Source organism: Neophocaena asiaeorientalis, unplaced genomic scaffold, assembly GCF_003031525.2.
Source record: "Neophocaena asiaeorientalis asiaeorientalis breed wild unplaced genomic scaffold, Neophocaena_asiaeorientalis_V1.1 scaffold151, whole genome shotgun sequence".
NCBI lineage: Eukaryota > Metazoa > Chordata > Mammalia > Artiodactyla > Phocoenidae > Neophocaena > Neophocaena asiaeorientalis.
The window spans coordinates 3489013-3512810 of NW_020175490.1; the positions used below are offsets into that span (position 1 = coordinate 3489013).

The 23798-nt window shown below is 37.1% G+C and overlaps 1 long non-coding RNA gene across 1 annotated transcript; it reads right to left on the bottom strand.

The window, feature by feature from the left end:
• Positions 1-953: 953 nt before the first annotated feature.
• On the bottom strand, positions 954-23767 carry LOC112415746 (uncharacterized). Its single transcript, XR_003006366.1, has 3 exons — positions 22094-23767; positions 21037-21183; positions 954-1009 (listed from the first exon to the last, which is right to left on the bottom strand). It is a non-coding gene; the product is annotated as an uncharacterized LOC112415746 (long non-coding RNA).
• Positions 23768-23798: the final 31 nt, after the last annotated feature.

Below are 23798 nucleotides of genomic sequence, written 5' to 3' on the forward strand. Positions count from 1 at the left end.
TGAGACTGTGAAGTAAAAGAAAAAATGTCCCTATATACGTTTTTTGTTTGTAATGGTTAGCTTTTATTATAGAATATTAAGGTAGTTGAAAAAATACTGAAATTTTAAAAAATAGATGTATTAAACCAACAATATTATTTTAGGTTTAAAATATTTTATTTGTATCAAAACAAAATGTATTACCTTTTTTTTTTTTTGCTGTACGTGGGCCTCTCACTGTTGTGGCCTCTCCTGTTGTGAAGCACAGGCTCCGGACGCGCAGGCTCAGCAGCCTTGGCTCACGGGCCCAGCGGCTCCGCGGCATGTGGGATCTTCCCAGACCGGGGCACAAACCTGTGTCCCCTGCATCAGCAGGCAGACTCCCAACCACTGCGCCACCAGGGAAGCCCCTGTATTACGTTTTTACTTTCTTGGCTTTAATCAAACAAACTCATAGTACTTTCAAAATTAACTTCTTTATCTTCTTTTCAATTGAGAGAACTGACATTATTGACACTTTTTTAAAATAAGTAAACATCTTCAATAATTTTTAATTAACTTCAGCTTACTGAAACTTCTTTTGCAAGGTAGCAAGGTACCATTTGTTTTACTATGTCAATTTTTAAGTTTTCAAAATTTCATATTTTGTTTATCAAGAGTTTTGCATGAATTTTTAAAAATTATTTTAAAAATTAATTTATTTTATTTTTGGCTGTGTTGGGTCTTCATCACTGTGAGCAGGCTTTCTCTAGTTGTGGCGAGCGGGGGCTACTCTTCGTTGCGGTGCGTGGGCTTCTCATTGTGGTAGCTTCTCTTGTTGTGGAGCACAGGTTCTAGGCACACGGGCTTCAGTAGTTGCAGCACACGGGCTCAGTAGTTGTGGCTCTCAGGCTCTAGAGCACAGGCTCAGTAGTTGGGGCACATGGGCTTAGTTGCTCCACGGCATGTGGGATCTTCCCAGACCAGAGCTCAAACCTGTGCCCCCTGCATTGGCAGGCGGATTCTTAACCACTGTGCCACCAGGGAAGCCCTGCATGAATTAAAAAAAAAAATACTGCATTAAAATAAATTTATCTATTACTTAGTTTTTTGGTGTGCCATTAAATTTTGCACCATACCAAGTGCCACATCCCGTGCTCCAGCCATAGAAAATCACTTGTCCATACCTAAGCATGACAAGAGTTAATCTTCTGAGTCTTTGTCCATGCAGTACCCTCTGACTGAAAGCTCTACTCTGCTCTGTTTTTGCCTTTGGTAACAAATTCTACCTAGTACCCACTCCTTTTAGGAAACTTCCTGAATACCACTCTTAAGAAAAACTGATCACTCCCTTCCTCAGGCCCCACTAAATCTTGTACATGCTTCTATCAGATTACTTATCATCTGTCTACTCCAAATGTATTCACTGCTACACATTCAAGGGTAGGAACTGTCTCATACAATTTTGTAACATTTGTGCCAGCACAGGTACTCAGGAACACTTCATAAATATTGAATGAAGGGAGGGAAAGAAAAAGGGGGAGGAAATGAGGGAGAGAAGGGTGTAAGAGAAGAAAGTTGTCTAATAAATATGGGGATATATGTATACATACAGCTGATTCACTTTGTTGTACAGTAGAAACTAACACAACATTGTAAAGCATTTATACTCCAATAAAGATGTGAAAAAAAATATTGCATACCTGGTCCTGGGTTGATTTAAGGCTGAGGAAATATTGGTTTGTTATAGTTTGATAAAGGGAGTGGCTGGGGCATATAGACTCAAGATTGGTTGGTTTGCATATGAAATGCATGCTGCAGGCTATCTCTAAGAATTGGCTAGTCCTGAGAGGAGCAGTCTCTACCTAGTCAGAGGCCACAAATTGACCCTGCGATGAATGTATGCCAAATAGACAAATGCAGAATCTAGGAAAGCACAGAACAGGGAGAAATTTGCTGATTCAGAATTAGCCTCAATATCAGGAGAGGTTTGATTCAACAGTTCAAGTGATCTCATCAAGGGCTCAACTTTACCCTCTCATTTATATCTTCCCTGATAAGCTCTATACAGAGACTTGCCAACTGTGCCACTCAATATAGCAAAATGGCTTTATACATCTCCAGATATCTCATCTCCATGGGAAGCTAAGATGTCAAGGGGAAGAGTGAACGTTTCTTTTAGAAGTTTCAACAAATACCTTCTTCTGTTTCATTGGCTCTGAATGAGTTATCTGCCTGTCTCTGAACCAACCTTGTAGCAAGAGAATGGAATATAGGGATAGGCTTGCACACATCATACCCCACTCCTAGAGCTTGTGGTCAAGTCAACCTTCCTTGGACTGTGAAGATGGGAAACGTAGTGATTTCTAGAAGAAAATCTATAAACCCAGGAAGAGGACATGAATTCTGACATACAAAACGAAAATGCCTGCTAGTCAGAATTTTTCATGTTTCTGGTACCAGTACGTATATCACAGTAGCAAAAGATGCCAGATTCCCCTTTCTTTCAGGACAGAAAAGCATGGCTTTACCTGGTAGTAACTCAAACAATCTTGGAATGTTTAGAAAACACACACACAATTTATTAATGTGTATTTTAACAAGTAGAGAAGACAGATATTACCAAAACCATTTTGGTTAAACTGAAGCGTTACTCTTACTAAAGCAGTCTTTCACATCTTGGCCCACATCAAAAGTGCTAAAATTTTAACGAATTATGGTTTTCTCCAGACATATGCCCAGGAATGGGATTGCAGGAACATATGATAGCTCTACCCTTTTTTTTTTTTTTTTTTGCGGTACGCGGGCCTCTCACTGCTGTGGCCTACCCCGCTGCGGAGCACAGGCTCCGGACATGCAGGCTCAGCAGCCATGGCTCACGGGCCCAGCCGCTCCACGGCATGCGGGATCCTCCCGGGCCGGGGCACGAACCCGTGTCCCCTGCATCGGCAGGCGGACCCTCAACCACTGCGCCACCAGGGAAGCCCTCTATCCTTTTTTTTTAAGGGACCTCCATACTGCTCTCCATAATAGCTGTACCAACAATGGGAATGTTTCCTTTTTCTCCACACCCTCTCCAGCATTTGTAGACTTTTTGATGATGGCCATTCTGACCAGTGTGAGGTGATACTTCACTGTAGTTTCGATTTGTATTTCTCTAATAATTAGTGATGCTGAGCATGTTTTCATGTGCTTTTTGGCCATCTGTATGTCTTCTCTGAAGAAATGTCTATTTAGATCTTCTGCCCATTTTTTGATTGAGTTGTTTTTTCAATATTGAGCTGTATAAGCTGTTTGTATATTTTGGAGATTAATCCCTTGTCGGTCACATTGTTTTAAATATTTTCTCCCATTCTGTAGCTTGTCTTTTTTCATTTTGTTTATGGTTACCTTTGCTGTGCAAAAGCTTTTAAGTTTAATTAGGTCCCAATTGTTTATTTTTGTTTTTATTTCCATTACTCTAGGAAACAAATCCAAAAGAATATTGCTGTGATTTATGTCAAAGAGTATTCTGCCTACATTTTCCTCTAGGAGCTTTATAGTATCTGGCTTTACATTCAGGTCGTTAATCCATTTTGAGTTAAGTTTTGTTCATGATGCTAGAGAATGTTCTAATTTTATTCTTTTACATGTAGCTGTCCAGTTTTCCCAACACTACTTATTGAAGAGACTGTCTTTTCTCCATTGTATATTCTTGCCTCCTTTGTCATAGATTAGTTGACCATAGGTATGTAGGTTTATTTCTGGGCTTTCTACCCTGTTGCGTTTTTGTGTACCCAATGTTCATAGCAACACTATTTACGATAGCCAAGACATGGAAGCAACATAAGTGTCTATCAACAGATGAATGGATAAAGAAGATGTTGTATATATACAATGGAATATTACTCAGCCATAAAAAAGTGAAATAATGCTATATGCATTGACATGGATGGACCAAGAAATTATCATACTAAGTAAGCCAAAGATAAATATCATATTATATTGTTTATATGTGGAATCTAAAAAATATGATACAAATGAACTTATTTACAAAACAGAAATAGACTCACAGATATAGAAAACAAACTGATAGTTACCAAAGGGGAAAGGGAGGGAAGGATAAATTAGGAGTCTGTGGTTAAAATATAAACACTACTATATATAAAATAGATAACCAACAAGGACCAATTGTATACACAGGGAAAATATTTCAATAAAAATTTTTTTAAGCAGTAACATTTTAGCAGCCCACTTGGAGTAAACTGGAAGATATTTAGAGGCATTTATGTGGGACTTGGTGAAAAACCTTAACTCTATTTTTTTCTATATTACATAATTGATAAGAAATAAGAATACAAAGCATTAGTGAATAAATCTGTCCTTGCTTTCAAATCAGATATTTTCCAAATAAATTTACTGTGAAACATGAGCTTAGTTCCGTAGCCATAACTTTTGTTTTAAATCAGGTTGTATATACTTAAATGCCTACCCACAATTCTCAACAAAGGAGAGACAACCTCTTTAAATCCTTAATAGTTGACATCAACCAGAAACGCTATTTGTACTAGTGATTTTTTTAAAAAGTTTAAACCATTTTTACAACCATTCAAAAATTTACAACAAATAAAATTATATTTAAAGGATACAACAAATCTTCCCTTTCTTTTGTCAACAAATATAATGTTGAAAGTTCTTGATAAATATGAATTGATTTGAATCCAATAAAACTTTTTGTATGAATTATTTTAAAATGATGAAACTTTGATGAATGCACATGCTTTATTGGAGCAGTCACCCTGAAGCTCACTTGGATGCCATTAAAGAGTATATGTAACACAAAGGGATGGAAGAATCTGCCAAATATATATAAGGACAGAAATTCTTTGCTGCTACAGCCAAGAGCTCTGCTTTGTAAAGTCTCTCTCCCTTCTCCACTTCCCACCCATAGATACCACGGCAAAACCTTGGATGAGGTACAGTGACCCTTGAGCATGCCTCCAGCAGATTTAAGTGTTCCTTGTTCATAATGGGCAGTGGCACATTCTTCAGTTGGCTACTAAAATGGATACCCAGAGGACAATCCTTGGCCCCTTGGCCTTGCACTAGGGGCAGAGCAACAGGTACCAAGTAAATCAGAGGGAACTATGGGACTTGCTCTCAGAAGTGTCCCTGACAAGACAACCCCTAGTTTGAGGCCATTCACCACCATCCTCAGGGCTGAGGTACACCTGGAATCCATTCATGAATACCTATTAGGGACCTTTGCCCTAAAAGTACAATTACAATGCCAAATGCTAAGAACAACCTACATTATATCTTCCTAAATCCTGCTAACAAATAAAATAGTAACACTGGGGGAGATGGTACTTATGGCAAAGACTGCTATTCTTCCACATCATCTATTTTCTCCTTTAAGAATAACTGAACCTGAATCCTTGATTTTTATCTGGGCACAAAACTCATTTTCCAACTTCCCTCTGTGGCTATGATTTTGTCCCTTAACTTTCACTTAAAAAACTGGATGCCTCCTAAGGACATAGTTTCCTCTGAAGCCCTCTCAAAAGAAGTCCCTTTCTTTTCTCCTATTGGATCTGAAGGTGATACATGCTATCCTTGCTCCTTATTGCTGCTGCCAGATCATTATTCCTCTCTTCTTTCTAAAAATCCAGCTCCGTTGAAGGACTTGCCTTACATCTATTATTTCCATTTATTGCAGTCATCTACCATATTCCTGGTCATTTCTCATTCATTAGAGATTTTAGTCCCTGACTTTCTACCCATCTCTTTACCTACATTCGTATCACTATTTTTGGTGATTTCAGTATGCACGTAGAGAATTAATCTAAACCTTGGCCTCACTGGTCCTTGCACACATTGTCTCCATGGTCCTGTTTCCAACACATGAGGCAGCCACTAACAGTCATGCAGTCTGTGAAATACACATTAGTGAGGCTACAATAAACACTACATCCTACAATGAGACTACAGTAGTCCCCCAAGAGACAGACAGAAGTTGGTCCTTCATAATGCTGATGAACTGCCAAACTAAACAGCTCTGGAATCATCTAACCTTGGACTTTGTTTTGTGAAATCATAAATTCCCTTATAGTTTGAGCCATTTAGAGTTGGTCTTTTCTTTGATTGTACCCAAAGGTATCCTAAATAGTACAAGCACAGATGTAACAGATGTATATCACCTATTATTAAGTAATGTCCAGATCTGCATCAAAACATCTACAAGCAGAATGAATGACTGGAAGGAGTAGTACATTAATCCAAGTGAAACAGTGATGGGTTTGGGATAGTATGGTGACAGCAGAAATGGAAAGAAGGGAACAGAATGAAAAATTATTTAGAGGTAAAATCTATAAGACAACTGTGATTGATTGGACTTCTGTGTGAAAAACAGGGTTTACTCAAAGAAAAATGCCAAGTTTCTAGCTTGAACTCCTAGGAGGAGGATGTTATTATTTGTTGACCTTTTGAACAGTTGAGGAAGACCAGGTTTGCTGTAGATCAAGAGTTCAATTTTAGATGCACTGAATTTGAGGTGTCTGTGAAACATTTGAACAGAACAGAGGAGAAATCTGGGCAAGAGACTGAACTTTGAGAGTCAGTATATATTCAATAGATAGTAATTGAAGACACTGAAATGTCTGAGCACCTGGGTAGAAAATATAGACCTGTAGCTTCCAAACTTTACTGCACGTGAGAATCACCTGAAGAACTTATTTAAAACACAGATTGCTGGACCCCACCCCAGAGGTCCTGATTCAGTGGGTGTGATGATTAGTTTTATATGTCAACTTGGCTAGGCTCTAGTACCTGTTATTTAATCAAACACTAATGTGGGGGTTTCTGTGAAGGTATTTTCTGGATGTTGTCAACATCTATAATCAGTTGACTTTAAGTAAGGGAAATAACCCTCAATAAAATGAGTGGGCCTCGTCCAATCAGTTGAAAGGCCTTAAGGGCAAAAACTGAGATTCCCCAGAAAAGAAATTCTATCTCAAGACTGAGGCATCAATTCCTGCCTGAGTTTCTCACCTGCCCCTGCACTAGAAATTCTGGACTTGCCAGTCTCCACAATTGCATGAGCGAATTCTTTAAAAAAATACATACCCTGTTGGTCTTGGTTTTCTGGAGAACCCTGATAAGTATAGTAGGTCTGAGTGCAGGGCCCCAGAATTTGTAAATATTTCTAACAGTTTCACAAGTAATATTGATGCTGCTGGCTCAGGGGCTACACTTTGAGAACCACTGATGTAGAATAAAAAGATCATAGTGCTGAGTCTTAAAAAAATTGACATTTAAAAGATGGGAAAAGATGCCAGGAACTGGCAAAAGACAGAGAAAGGCAATGGTCAGATACAGAACAGTGAATCAAGAGTGTGACCAGAGAAGCCAAATGAAGAATGGAAGAAAGGGGACTTCCCTGGTGGCACAGTGGTTAAGGATCTGCCTGCCAATGCAGGGGACGTGGGTTCTATCTCTGGTCCGGGAAGATCCCACATGCCACAGAGCAACTAAGCCCATGCTCCACAACTACTGAGCCTGTTCTCTAGAGCCCACGAGCCACAACTACTGAGGTGCACGTGCTTAGAGGCCATGCTCCACAACAAGAGAAGCCACCACAATGACAAGCCCATGCACTGCAGCTAGAGAAAGCCTGCGCACAGCAACAAAGACCAAGTGCAGCCAAAAATAAATAAGTAAATATATAAGTTTATATTAAAAAAAAAGAATGTAAGAAAGGAGTGGTCACCTGGTTTGGATAATATTGAAAGCTCAACTGAGATAAAGAATGGGGAGTTGAGTCAGGCAGAGTCAGAAAGGAAAAAGTCAGAAAGCTTTGGCTGTGAAAGGCATTGAGGGGAGATGGACATCTAGAAATTATTCATTTATTCAGTCACTTTTATGTATTAATTTTATTTATTTATTTATTTATTGTGGTACATGGGCCTCTCACTGTTGTGGCCTCTCGCATTGCGGAGCACAGGCTCCGGATGCGCAGGCTCAGCGGCCATGGCTCACGGGCCCCGCCGCTCCGCGGCATGTGGGATCTTCCTGGACTGGGGCACGAACCCACGTCCCCTGCATCAGCAGGCAGACTCTCAACCTCTGCGCCACCAGGGAAGCCCATGTATTAATTTTAAATGGTAGAGAGTAGAGCACATTTATGTAATGATGCAAAGTAGCATATATAAAGACTGAGGTTGAAAATACAGGAAAAGAGATAGCTTGTGTGTGTCTGAAAAAGTGGAAGGAATGAGATCAACACCAAGAGGATACAAGAAAATATTCTCTTTCAACACCAAGAGGATACAAGAAAATATTCTCTTTTAATAAAAGTTCAGACTACCTCTGGACTGTTTATTGAAATGATATGCTGAACTATACAGAATTGCCAATATTTAAGCACTTTTTACTTATAACAATTTCATAGGTTCAAGTAATAATTAAATATAATAACTGGCCTTTACTGAGTACTATATGACAGTTAATTCTGATATTTAGGATTTAATCTTTACAACAACTCTGTGAAGTATTAACCATTCTACATAAAAAGAATATGAGTCACTGAGAAATTAGATATTTTATCCAAAATTATAGAGTTGGCAATTGGAGAATCTAAATTTAAAATCAAATATTCTTATTACAGACCCTGGACCCTTAATCACTGCTTGATATATGATCATACTGTCCTTGTTCTAAAAGGAAGAAAATTAGGAAAAGAATAAGTGTAGATATGTAACTCTGGTGTCCAGAAGTTCAATAAGTTACTGTCTGGTGGCTTCTAATTCCTTAAAGTTAAGGTTATCCACTGAACATAAATGGAGAGGCAAAGGAAGGTCCAAGCTTTCCTGTGGGAAACCTCTTGAAATCATGTGTATTAGTTTTCTAGGGCTGCTTTAACAAGTAATCACAAGCTGGGTGACTTCATACAACAAAAATTTATTCTCTCACAATTCAGGAATCCAGAAGTCTGACATCAGGGTGTCAACAGGGCTACTTCTTTCTGGAGGTTGAAAGAGAATCTGTTCCATGCCTTTCTCCTAGCTTCTGATAGTTACCAACAAGGGTGTTCCTTGGTTTATAGCTGCATCTCTCCACTCTCTGCCTCCATTGTCACATGTCTCTCCCTATGTGTATTCTCATCTCCAAATCTTGCACTCTCATAAAGATACCAGTCATTGGATTTAGGGTCCACCTTAATCCAATATAACCTCATCTTAACTTGATTACATCTGCAAACACTCTACTTCCCCAAAATGTTACATTAGCAAGTACCTGTCAGGACTTCAACATATCTTTTTGAGAGACACAGTTCAACCCACAGCACATGGTTTTGAAGAATGGAAGAGTGTGCATTCTAAAGAACCAAAGCAATATTGTCAAGTGCTGTTGAGAGCCAAGATGGGGCTGTGAATTTAAAGTAACACCAGTCTGCCTGGGAACAAGAGTGAAATGGTGGTCATAGAATATGAGCTGGGAAAGAACAGATGAGAGAGGAGAAATTGGAAAGGGCACTGGACTACAAGTCCTGAGAATGAAAAAGAACTTGCAGCAAGCTGGGAGGTTTTGGAATTGTAGTCACTGAGCTGGTGTTTGAATTCATTATCACGGAGGAACAGGGTGGCTTAGCCCAGAAGAATACTGTGGGACAGAATGGGTGTTTGAGGTGAAGTGGAAGAGGTGGAACTGGTTATGAGGACACAGAACTCAGTGGTCAAAGCTTTCAGGGATTCTCCACCTAGACACCAAAGTTACCTGGAAAGTTCCTAGAACAATCAAGTGTAGAGAGAAAATGAGTCAGTGAATGTGACAGAGAAGAGTAATAAAAAGAGAACGACACTGGGTTTTGGTCAGTGGATTAGTTTCAAAGATGCATTTTTTTTTTAATAAAAGAATGAAGAAGCAACTATCTGGAAAAAGCATGAGGAGCAAAGAGGACTCTAAACGAAACAACTGATCCCAAATCCCATAGGAGGGCACCAGAATACATAGCAAATATGTATGAATTGAAATATTTGTCATTCTGTCATTTGCAGAATCATTAAAAGAAACATTAGATCTGGGATCCTCCCTAGGTAGGATGAACCTCCTTGGCTGGTTTGAAAACCAAATCATCTTTAATGGGAAAGAGAATCATCCAAATGGTATGGTTACCTCAGGGAATGCAAGGCCAAGCCAAGTCCACTCCTACAGCAGTGTGTATTGTGCAGGCAAAGGAAAAGAATCACAGAACACACACTTGGCTACCAGGGCCCACACCTATGGTTTGGGAACAGTGCTCAAATTAGTGGGGAATGAATTATAAGCCAGGTAGATTGATGTTCATTTTATATTAACATTTTTATTCAAAAGGTACCCAGGAAGACTTTGGAAGACATAAAGATACTGATTTTCAATATCAATCAAGATGGCAGAGTAGGAAGACCCTGAGCTCACCTTCCTCTACAAACTCATCTAAACTACAATTACATATAGAGTAATTCTCTTTGAGAACGACCAGAGGACTAGCAGAATGGCTCTTCTACAACCAATGTTATAAAGAAAGAACCACACAGAGTATGGAAGGAGGGGAGGAGAAGAAATCTAGTCAGGACCCACACTCATGTTTGGTGACCCAGAAGAAGATGGGGATATAATGGGCTCAGGGATCCTCCCTAGGTAGGATGAACCTCCTTGGCTGGGGCTTACCAGATGGTTGTAGGAAACCAAGACTCTGCTCTTGAAGAACATGCATACAGACTTGCTTGCTCTGAGTCCCAGCACAAAGGCAGCAGATTGGTGCTCTAGCCAGCCTGCCAGGACCACCCCAGCATGCCCCCAGCCTACACCAACCTCCTACTACAGGCTGTTCTGCTGTGGCACTGCTTCCTGCCAAGGTGTAGACCACCATCACCCTGAGGAGAAGTGGAACTAGCTCAGAACTATGGCTCCAGCCTCTTGGGCCCTGGTCTGCCCCCAGCCAAGTCAGAGACCACCACTGACCCTGAGAGAAGCCCCTGTTTGCACCAGACTTGAGCTCTAGCCCCTCAAACTCCAGACCTACCCTCCACCAAAACACTGGTTGCCAGTACACCCTGGGAAAGACAATCCATGCTTCAGATCCAAGTCTCTAACCAAAACCACTGGGCAGCTACAAACCACATGAGGATGCTCTCACACAAGGACATATCTTCTGGACCAGGATAGGTAACTGTTTTGCCTAATTTCATGGATAAAAATAGAGAAAGTCAAACAAAATGAGAGACAGAGGAATATGTTCCAAAGGAAAGAACAAGATAAAACCCTGGGGTGGGAGGGAACATAATGAAATGGAGATAGGTAATTTACCTGATAAAGACTTCATAGCAGTAGTAACAAAAATGCTTACTGAATTTGGGAAAACAATAGAGGAACACAGTGAGAACTTCATCAAAGAACTAGAAAATATAAAAAGGAACCAATCATAACTGAAAAATACAAAAACTGAAAGTAAAAGTACACTAGAAGGAATTAACAGCAGATTAGGTGAAACAGAAGAACACGTAAGAAACCTGGGAGACAGAATAGTGGAAATCACCCAATCAGAATGGCATAGAGAAGACAAATTAATTAGGATAGTTTAAGGAACCTCTAGGACAGAATCAAGTTACAAATATTTGCATTATAGGGTACGCAGAAGGAGAAGAGAGAGAGAAAGGGGCAGAAAAGGTATTTGATGACATTATGGCTAAAAACTTTTCTAACCTGAAGAAGAAAACAGATATCCAAGGCCACAAAGCACAGAGAGTCCCAAACAACATGAATTCAAAGAGATCCACAAAAAGACATATCATAATTAAAAAGGCAAAAGTTAAAAATAAAGATAGAATTTTAATGGCAGCAAGAGAAAAACAAAGAGTCACATACAAGGGAATCCCCATAAGGTTATCAGTTGATTTTTCAGCAGAAACTCTGTAGGCCAGAAGGGAGAGGCATGACATATTTAAAGTGCTGAAAGGAAAAAACCTACAACCAAGGATACTCTACCAGGCAAGGTTATCATTCAGAATTGAAGGAGAGATAAAGAGTTCCCAGAAAAGCAAAAAAAAAAAAAAGAGTTTATTATTACTAAGTCAGCCCTACAAGAATGTTAAAGGGTATTCTTTAAGTGAAAAAGAAAAGGCTATGAAACAAAAATATAAGAAAATATATGAAGAAAAATCTCACTGATAAATGTCAATATATACGAAATTCAATGGATAAACCACTTAAGTTAGTATCAGGTTAAAAGACAAAAATTGTAAAATCAACTATAACTGCAATCAGCAGCTAAAGGATACAAATAAAATGTAAAATATTACACCAAAACCTAAAACATGGAGGGGAAAGTAAAAAATATAGAGCTTTTAGAATGTGTTTGAATTTAAATGACTATCTATTTAAAACAAGTAGTTATATTTATAGGTCAAAATATATGAACCCATGGTAACCACAAATCAAAAACCTACAATAGATACACAAAAACAAAGAGAAAGGAATCCAAACATACAACCAAAAAAAATCATCAAACCACAGGGAAAACACTAAACGAAGAAAAGAGAACTACAAAAACAACAAGAACACAAGTAACAAAATAGCAATAAGTACATACCTATCAATAATCACTTTAAATGTCAATGGACTAAATGCTCAATTCAAAAGACACAGGGTGACTGAATGGATAAAAAAAGAAGACCCATCTATATGCTGGCTACAAGAGAGTCACTTCAAACTAAAGACACATACAGACTGAAAGCGAAAGGAGAGAAAAAAAATGTTTCATGCAAAAGGAAATGAAAAGAAAACTGGGTAGTAATACTCATAATACTCATATTGGACAAAACAGACTTTTTTAGAAGTCTTAAAACAAAAGACAAAGAAGGGCATTATATAATGATAAAGGGGTCAATTCAAGAAGAGGATATAACATTCATAAACATATATGCACCTAATTTAGGAGCACCTAAATATAAAGAAAATATTAACAGACATAAATGGAGAAACTGACAGTAATACAAATATCCACCTACATCAATGGATAGATCATCCAGACAAAATCAATATGCAAAGAGTGGCTTTAAATGATATTTTAGACTAGATGGCTTAATACATATCCATTGAACATTCCATCTGAAAACAGCAGAATACACATTCTTTTCAAACGCACATGGAACTTTCTCCAGAATAGATAATATGCTAGGCTACAAAGCAGTTGTCAATAAATTTAAGATGATTGAAATTTATACCAAGCATTTTTTCCAACTACAATAATTAGAAACTAAAAATCAATAACAGGAAGAAACCTGGGGAAAAGACACAAACACATGGAGACTAAGCAACATGCTACTAAAAGACCAATGGGGCAACAAAATAAAACTTAAAAAAAATACCTTGAGAAAAATGAAAATAGAAACAAAACTTTACAAAATCTATGGGATACAGCAAAAGCAGTTCTAAGAGGGAAGTTTATACAGATACAGGCTCACTTCAACAAACAAGAAATATCTCAAATCCTTTCCATCTAATGGAATTAGAAAAAGAAGAAAGAAAGCCCAAAGTCAGCAGAAGAAAGGAAATATTAATAATAAGATAAGAATAAACAAATGAGACCTAATGAAATTTAAAAGCTTTTTGCACAGCAAAGGAAACCATAAACAAGATGAAAAGACAACCCTTAGAATGGGAGAAAATATTTGCAAATGAAGCAACTGACAAAGGATTAATCTCCAAAATATACAAGCAGCTCATGCTGCTCAATAATCAAAAAAGCAAACAACACAATCAAAAGTCCAAGTCTCTGGACTAACAGAGAACTTCAGGTCCCAGGGAATATTAATCAGTATGCAGACTCCCAGAAGTCCTCATCTCAATACCAAGACCCAGCTCCACCCAACTGCCTGCAAACTCCAATGCTGGATGCCTCAGGCCAAACATCCCACAAGACAGGAACACATCCCCACTCATCAAAAAAAAAAACATGAGACCACAGAAAAACATGTTACAGACAAAGCAGTAAAGTACAAACCTACACACCAAATAAATGAAGAGGAAATAGGCAACATACATGAAAAAGAAATCAGAGTAATGATGCTAAAGATGATCCAGGATATGGGAAATAGAATGGAGGCACAGATTGAGAAAATACAAGAAATGTTTAACAAGGATGTAGAAAAACTAAAGAACAAACAAACAGTGAGGAACAACACAATAAATGAAATGAAAAATACACTAGAAGAAATCAATAAAGGAATAACTGAGACAGAAAAACAAATAATGAGCCAGCAGACAGAATGATGGAAATAACTGTAAAAAGCAGAATAATGAAAAAAGAATGAAAAGATATGAGGACAGTCTTGGAGACCTCTGTGAAAACATTAAATACATCAAGATTTGAATTATAGGGGTCCAAGAAGAAGAGGAGAAAGAGAAAGGGTCTGAGAAAATATTTGAAGAGTTTATAACTGAAATCTTCCCTAACATGGGAAAGGAAATAGTCACCCAAGTCCAGGAAGTGCAGAGAGTCCCATACAGGATAAACCCAAGGAGAAAAACACGAAGACACATACTTATCAAACTAACAAAAATTAAATTCAAAGAAAAAAACCTTAAAAGCAGCAAGGGAAAAGCAAAAAATAACATACAAGGGAATCCCAATAAGTTATCAGCTGTTTTTTCAGCAGAAAGTCTTCAAGCCAGAAGGGAGGGGCAGGATATATTTAAAGTAATAAAAGGGAAGAACCTACAACAAAGATTACTCTACCATCAAGGATCTCATTTGGATTTGATGGAGAAATCAAAAGCTTTACAGACAAGCAAAAGCTAAGAGAATTCAGCACCACCAAATCAGCTTTACAACAAATGCTAAAAGAACTTCTCTAGGCAGGAAACACAAGAGGAGAAGAAGAAAAGGACCTACAAAACAGACCCCAAATAAAGAAAATGGCAATAGGAACATACATATTGATAATTATCTTAAATATAAATGGATTAAATGCTCCAACCAAAACACACAGACTGGCTGAATGGATACAAAAAAAGATCCGGGGCTTCCCTGGTGGGTGGCACAGTGGTTGAGAGTCCGCCTGCCGATGCAGAGGACACGGGTTTGTGCCCCGGGCCGGGAAGATGCCACATGCCGCGAAGCGGCTGGGCCCGTGAGCCAAGGCTGCTGAGCCTGCACGCCCGGAGCCTGTGCTCCACAACGGGAGAGGCCACAACAGTGAGAGGCCCACGTACAGCAAAAAAAAAAAAAAAAAAAGATCCGTATATATGCTGTCTGCAAGAGACCCACCTTCAAACCCAGAGAAACATACAGACTGAAAGTGAGGAGATGGAAAAAGATATTCCATGCAAATGGCAATCAAAAGAAAGCTGGAGTAGCAGTATTCATACCAGATAAACTAAACTTTAAAATAAAGACTATTACAAGAGATAAGGAAGGACACTATATAATGATCAAGGCATCAATCCAAGAAGAAGACATAATAATTATAAATATTTATGCACCCAGCATACAAGCACTTCAATACATAAGGCAAATGTTAAAAGCCATAAAAGGGGAAATTGACAGTAATGGAAAAATAGTGGGGGACTTTAACACCCCAATTACACCAATGGACAGATCATCTAGACAGAAAATAAGTAAGGAAACACAAGCTTTAAATGAAATAGACCAGATAGACTTAATAGATAGGACATTCCATCAGAAAGCAGCACAATACACTTTCTTCTTAAGTACACACAAATCATTCTCCAGGATAGATCACATCTTGGGTAACAATTCAAGCCTCAGTAAATTTAAGAAAATTGAAATCGTATCAAGCATCTTTTCCAACCAAAACACTATGAGATTAGAAATCAATTATAGGAAAAAAAAAAACTGAAAAACACAAACACATGGAGGCTAAACAATACGCTACTAAATAAACAAGAGGTCACTGAAGAAATCAAAGAGGAAATGAAAAAGTTCATAGAAACAAATGACAATGAAAACACGACAACCCAAAATCTATGGGATGCAGCAAAAGCAGTCCTAAGAGGGAAGTTTATAGCAATTAAATCCTACCTGAAGAAATAAGAAAAATCTCAAATAAACAAACTAACCTTACACCTAAAGCAACTAGAGAAAGAAAAACAAACAAAACCCAAAGTTAGTAGAAGAAAAGAAATCATAAATATCAGAGCAGAAATAAATGAAATAGAGACAAAGAAAACAATAGCAAACATCAATGAAACTAAAAGCTGGTTCTTTGGGAAAATAAACATAATTGATAAACCTTTAGCCAGACTCATCAAGAAAAAAAGGGAGAGCACTCAAATCAATAAAATTAGAAATGAAAAAGAAGTTACAACTGACATTACAGAAATACAAAAGGTGATAAGAGACTACAAGCAACTATATGCCAATAAAATTGACAACCTGGAAGAAATGGACAAACTCTTAGAAAAGTACAACCTTCCAAGACTGAACCAGGAAGAAACAGAAAATATAAATAGACCAATCACAAGTAATGAAATTGAAACTACAGTTAAAAATCTTCCAACAAACAAAAGTCCTGGACCAGATGGCTTCACAGGTGAATTCTATCAAACATTTAGAGAAGAGCTAACACCTATCCTCCTCATACCCTTCCAAAACACTGCTGAGGAAAATGAGCTTGGGAGTGTTCCTTCCTCTGCAATCCCTCAACAAAAAATTCCTCAACAAAATACTAGGAAACAGAATCCAATAACACATTAAAAGGATCATACACCATGATCAAGTGGGATTTATCCCAGGGATGCAAGCATTCTTCAATATATGTAAATCAATCAATGTAATACACCATATTAACAAATTAAAGAATAAAAACCGTATGATCATTTCAATAGATGCAGAAAAAGCTTTTGACAAAAGTCAACACCCATTTATGATAAAAAGAACTCTCCAGAAAATAGGCATAGAGGGAACCTACCTCAACATAATAAAGGCCATATACGACAAACCAACAGCAAACATCATTCTCAGTGTTGAAAAACTGAAAGCATTTCCTCGAAAAACTGAAAGCATTTCCTCTAAAATCAGGAACAAGACAAGGATGTCCACTCTTGCAACTATTATTCAACATAATTTTGGAAGTCCTGCTATGGCAAACAGAGAAGAAAAAGAAAAGGAATCCAAAGAAGATCCAAAGAAGTAGAACTTCTTTTCTTTGCAGATGACATGGTATATACATAGAAAATTCTAAAGATGCCATCGAAAACTACTAGAGCTAATCAATGAGTTTGGTAAAGTTGAAGTATACAAAATTAACGCAAAGAAGTCGATTGCATTCCTATACACTTACAGTGAAATATCAGAAAGAGAAATTAAGGAAACAATTCCATTTCCATTGCAACATAAAGAATAAAATACCTAGGAATAAACCCACCTAAGGAAGTAAAAGATCTGTACTCAGAAAACTATAAGACACTGATGAAAGAAATCAAAGATGACAGAAACAGATGGAGAGATATACCATGTTCTTGGACTGGAAGAATCAATATTGTGAAAATGACAATATTACCAAAAGCAATCTGCAGATTCAATGCAATCCTTATCAAATTACTAAGGACATTTTTCACAGAAGTAGAACAAAAAATTCTACAACATGTATGGAAACACAAAAGATCCTGAATAGCCAAAGCAATCTTGAGAAAGAAAAACAGAGCTGGAGGAATCAGGTTCCCTGACTTCAGACTATACTACAAAGCCACAGTAATCAAGAGTATGGTACTGACACAAAAACAGAAATATAAATCAATGGAACAGGATAGAAAGCCCAGAGATAAACCCATGCACCGATGGTCACCTAATCTATGACAAAGGAGGCAAGGATATACAATGAAGAAAAGTCAGTCTCTTTAATAAGCGGTGCTGGGAAGACTGGACGCTACATGTAAAAGAATGAAATTAGAACATTCTCTAACATCATACACAAAAATAAACTCAAAATGGATTAAAGACCTAAATGTAAGACTGGACACTATAAAACTCTTAGAGGAAAATATAGGAAGAACACTCTTTGACATAAATCACAGCAAGTTCTTTTTTGACCCACCACCTAGAGTAATGAAAATAAAAACAAAAATAAACAAATGCGATCTATTAAACTTAAAAGCCTTTGCACAGCAAAGAAAAGCATAAATGAGATAAAAAGACAACCCTCAGAATGGGAGAAAATATTTGTAAACGAAGCAAGTGACAAAGGATTAATCTCCAAAATATACAAACAGCTCACGCAGCTCAATAATCAAAAAAGCAAACAACACAATAAAAAAGTGGGTGGAAGACCTAAACAGACATTTCTCCAATGAAGACACACAGATGGCCAAAGGTACATGAAAAGATGATGAACATCACTAATTATTAGAAAAATGCAGATCAAAACTACAATGAGGTATCACTTCACACCAGTCAGAATGGCCATCATCAAAAAATCTACAAACAATAAGCGCTGGAGAGGGTGTGGAGAAAAGGGAACCCTCTTGCACGGTTGGTGGGAATGTAAATTTATACAGTCATTATGGAGAACAGTATGGAGGTTCTTTAAAAAACTAAAAATAGCACTTCCATATGACCCAGCAATCCCACTACTGGGCTTATACCCTGAGAAAACCAAAATTCAAAAAGAGTCATGTACCAAAATGTTCATTGCAGCTCTATTTACAATAGCCCGGAGATGGAAAGAACCTAAGCGCCCATCATCGGACGAATGGATAAAGAAGATGTGGCACATATACACAATGGAATATTACTCAGCCTTAAAAAGAAATGAAATTGAGTTATTTGTAATGAGATGGATAGACCTAGAGTCTGTCATACAGAGTGAAGTAAGTCAGAAAGAAAAAGACAAATACCGTATGCTAACACATATATATGGAATTTAAGGAAAAAAAATGGCATGAAGAACCTAGGGATAAGACAGGAATAGAGGCGCAGCCCTACTTGATAACGGACTTGAGGATATGGGGAGGGGGAAGGGTGAGTTTTGACAGGGCGAGAGAGAGTCATGGACATATACACACTAACAAACGTAGTAAGGTAGATAGGTAGGGGGAAGCAGCCGCAAGGCACAGGGATATTAGCTCGGGGCTTTGGGACAGCCTGGAGGGGTGGGATGGGGAGAGGGGGAGGGAGGGAGACGCAAGAGGGAAGACACATGGGAGCATATGTATATGTATAGCTGATTCACTTTGTTATAAAGCAGAAACTAACACACCATTGTAAAGCAATTATACCCCAATAAAGATGTTAAAAAAAAAAAAAAATTTAAAAAAAAACAAAAAAAAAAAAAACTTAAAATCAACTACAAAAAAAAAAAAAACTTAAAATCAACTACAAAAAAAAAAAAAACTTAAAATCAACTACAAAAAAAAAAAAAACTTAAAATCAACTACAAAAAAAAAAAAAACTTAAAATCAACTACAAAAAAAAAAAAAACTTAAAATCAACTACAAAAAAAAAAAAAACTTAAAATCAACTACAAAAAAAAAAAAAACTTAAAATCAACTACAAAAAAAAAAAAAACTTAAAATCAACTACAAAAAAAAAAAAAACTTAAAATCAACTACAAAAAAAAAAAAAACTTAAAATCAACTACAAAAAAAAAAAAAACTTAAAATCAACTACAAAAAAAAAAAAAACTTAAAATCAACTACAAAAAAAAAAAAAACTTAAAATCAACTACAAAAAAAAAAAAAACTTAAAATCAACTACAAAAAAAAAAAAAACTTAAAATCAACTACAAAAAAAAAAAAAACTTAAAATCAACTACAAAAAAAAAAAAAACTTAAAATAAACTAAAAAAAAAAAAAAAAAACTTAAAATCAACTACAAAAAAAAAAAAACAATGTTTCCAATACTCTATGATGAATATGACTGTATACTATATTTCATAAAAATTTTTGTAACGATTCATTCATTAGTGTGTAGGCTAGGCTACCGTAAATTAATTATATTGATTACACTAGGCTACCATAAAGCAATCATACTGCTGCTCCTTTATTATCAATGCATGAAGCGTTATACCTGTAAATAAATGAATTTTTCACATTTTATTCATTTTTGATGTCTAGTGTAATACATATAACATCTACTGTGTTTTGTATCATATAACACAATATTGATGTAGATACTGCCAAGACAGACAATTCATCTTGTAAATAGACGATGTAAACTTACGGTATAAATACAATATGGCACTGTAAATGCGTTTTCTCTTTCTCATGATTTTCTTAATAACATTTTCTTTTCTGTAGCTTACTCTGTTTTAAGAATACAGAATGTAATACATATGCAAAATATGTGTTAACAGTTTACGTTATCAGTAAGGCTTCCAGTCAAGAATAGGTTATTAGTAGTTAAGTTTTCAGGGAGTCAAAAGTTACATGCAGATTTTCAACTGCATAGGGGGGTCAGTGCCCCTAACCCCCACATTGTTCAATGGGTCACCTGTATTTAAAACATTAATTTATTTGGGGGGAAGTATAATGTTAAAACAAATGTAGAGCAACCCAGTGAAAACAATTTTGATTTCAAAACAAAAAAAAAGTTAAGGAGAGGTAGGAAAGGTAGCTACCAATTTAAAACAAAATATTCTGGAAGCACTATGATCTGTTTTTATTTTCAGGATAGAAGTGACAAAGCATGAAGAAGTGGAAAAATGAAAAGAGGAAGCAAAGTAATAAAAAATGGACAAATTAGGTAGAAAAAAGAAGTTAAGCAAAAATTCTCTTCAATCACAAAGACTATAGTGTTTATAAACAAATTTATGGCTCCTTCCTTCTTCTAAATCAGCATCCTTACAAAAGGGATGAAGGTGTTCCTCATGATCAGGATGACAATATAATTTAATGCCCATATTGGGGTATTTCTACCTAGGACAAATGCTAAACCAGATAAGCTACCAATACCACTGGTATAATCAGGAGTATCCCAGGCAAACCAAAATGACTGTGTAGTAGATTATGAGAATGAACACAATTCCTCACCCCTCTCTGTATCCCCATTTTTTGCAAAGACTTTACAGCTCCTCATATCAAGAGATGGACTCGATTCCCCACCTGTTAACTCTGGTCTGACCCGATGATTTGTTTTTGGCCAGTATCGTGCAGCAGAAGTGAAGTGCCAGTCCTGAGCCTTGACCTCAAGACACTTTGAGAATCACTTCTTTCGCTCTTGAACTCCTGCCATCGCCATTAAAACAAATCCTGTTAAAGGATTAAACACCATCAGGAGAGCTAAGACAACCCTCCACCCCAAACCAATATCCAGTTAACACCCCCAGAAGCTGAACAGCCTAGCTAACCTGCAGCTGACCATGAGAACCCAGCCAAGATCAGAACCACCCAACTGAGCTCAGCCTAATTGCCTCTAAAATCATAAGCAACATGAGCCACTGTTTTGGAGTGGTTTGTTACACAGAAATAACCAAAATGACTCACTCCCAGTGTGCCTACCACTTCAGAAATGCAGCAATGAAGTTTCCTACTATAGTGACCCAACCCAATCCATCTATACCTGGGGCAGGGTTAAGAAACCCAAGGCTCCTCAACCAAAGCCCTGGAAGATATTAAGCTGATGATTTTTTTTTTTTAAGTCTCTTACTTATAGTAACCAAGAATGCTCTATCCATAAATAATATTGGCTATCTTCAATGCTTACTTCTAGGAAATTAACATCTATTGATCTTAAATGTAACACTAATATCAACTTGCCTTTAAAATAGCCTATTATAGTCTCAATACCATTTTCTTAACAAAAAAAGAACTATGAAGCATAGGCAGAGCAAATATCATTACGCTCATTTTACACATGAGGAAATCAAATCACAGAGTAAATTAAATGACTTTCACAAGTAGCAAGTGACCAAGCTACAATACTTACAACTACACCTACAAACTTTCAATACTCCTTCTTCTTAGAGCTCTTATGCTAAAATCTTGGGTCAGTATTGGCATATCATTTTTCAAGTATTCTGAGGCACTATTTCCTTTCTTATAAAAGTAGGGCTAACATGACTTAGCTCAGGATTGTTTTGAGAAACAAATAAAATAATGTATAAAAAAGCACATAGCACAATGTCTAACACAAATGTTTAGGCCCCTTTCCCCCACTCACCATGATAAAGCTCTTTTCCAGGCTTCACAACCTCAACCCTCATCACTGAGCATCACTTGAAATGATAAACGTTCACATAGTTAGTATAGGCAAATTTTATTTTTATGGCAGAAGCATTTATTTCAGTTATAGAAAAATAACACTATTTCAAAGTCAAGGTAACTAAGAAGAAGTATATTTTTTCCTTATATACCCATACTCAAATGTCACATATGGTTTCAAGACATTCTTAAATTAACAAGGACCAAATGCAGAATCAAGGTAGTACCTGTCAATAGAAGAGATATACTAAGGCTACATATCAGCTCTGGAAATGGGAAAATACAAAGTGATCTCGTGCAGTGATTCTCAACTTTAGTGTGCATTAGAATCACCTGGATTGTGGAATAAGTACCTTCAGGGGACTGAAGGCAAATCACCAAATTAAGCAAGCCCTTGGTCTCAGAATAAATACCAAAGGGACTAAAGATACATACTTTGTTGCACAGGGAGGGGCAAAGACAAAATACATCATGATATATGAAATTAGCCATTTACACACTGTATGACTTCTAAGCCTCAGATTCAGGAATAATAATAGATACTACTCTCAGTTTTCTACAGACTAGGTCAGGTAGTGTGCAGTGATTCCCTAATTCAAAACACACAGCTACTATCATTTCATCACCATCATCATTACTATTGGATACAAGGACATTCTCCCCCCACCCCCACTCCCAAACAGCTATTATCTATTTTAAAACTCAAATTACCACTTACCGAGTTCAAGCTCATTGACTACGGGTATCAATTTTAAATTGGTAACATTTTTACTAGCTTCAACCACTTACATTAAGATTTCAGTACATGGCTGAAATGAAAATTTTTGTCTAAACTAAGACAATGGAGTCAAAGAAGGGTAACTAACTAAAGCTTAAAAAGTGTGCCTGGTATCTAAAGCATCAATAGCTAGATGAATGAACTGCTTTTCAAAGTGACCCACTTTAGACAATCTCTGATGTTCCCTACATTGTTTTCTGACTCACGTTATTTACAGATGGAAACATATGAATAAAATACCTATAATCTTCATTACTTTCTATATTCAATATACTACACAGTAATGTTTCATAGTTAAAGTTCTGGGCCATTTAAGTAACTCCCCCATAAATATCTGAGGTTTTAATATTCTGAAACTGAAACAAAGCTGAAGAGGTGCTCAGTCAGGCTAGGACAGGGTTTCTCAACCTCAGCAATGTTGACATTTTGGGTTGGATCACTCTTTTTTGTGGGGGGCTGTCCTGTGCATTGCAGGATGTAGGCATCCCTGGTCTCTCCTTACTACATGCCAGTAGCAACGTGCCCCACTGCCCAGTTTTGACAACCAAAAATGTCTCCAGACACTGCCAAATATCTTCTGGGAGCCAAAGTCACCCCCAGTTGAGAACTACTGAGCTAGAATTTTACAGACATAATTGTAAACTCAGTGCACAGATTAGACAAAACTATGTAATTTTACTAATTTAAAGAGTATAGCACAATAGTTTTTGCTATACTGTTTATGCAAGGGCACATAGTTTTTATACAATATACTACTTAAGCATATAATTACCCACAAATAACTTTTTCCTATTGAAAACACTAATTTTTTTTTTTTTTTTTTTTTTTTGCGGTACGCAGGCCTCTCACTGTTGTGGCCTCTCCCATTGCGGAGCACAGGCTCCAG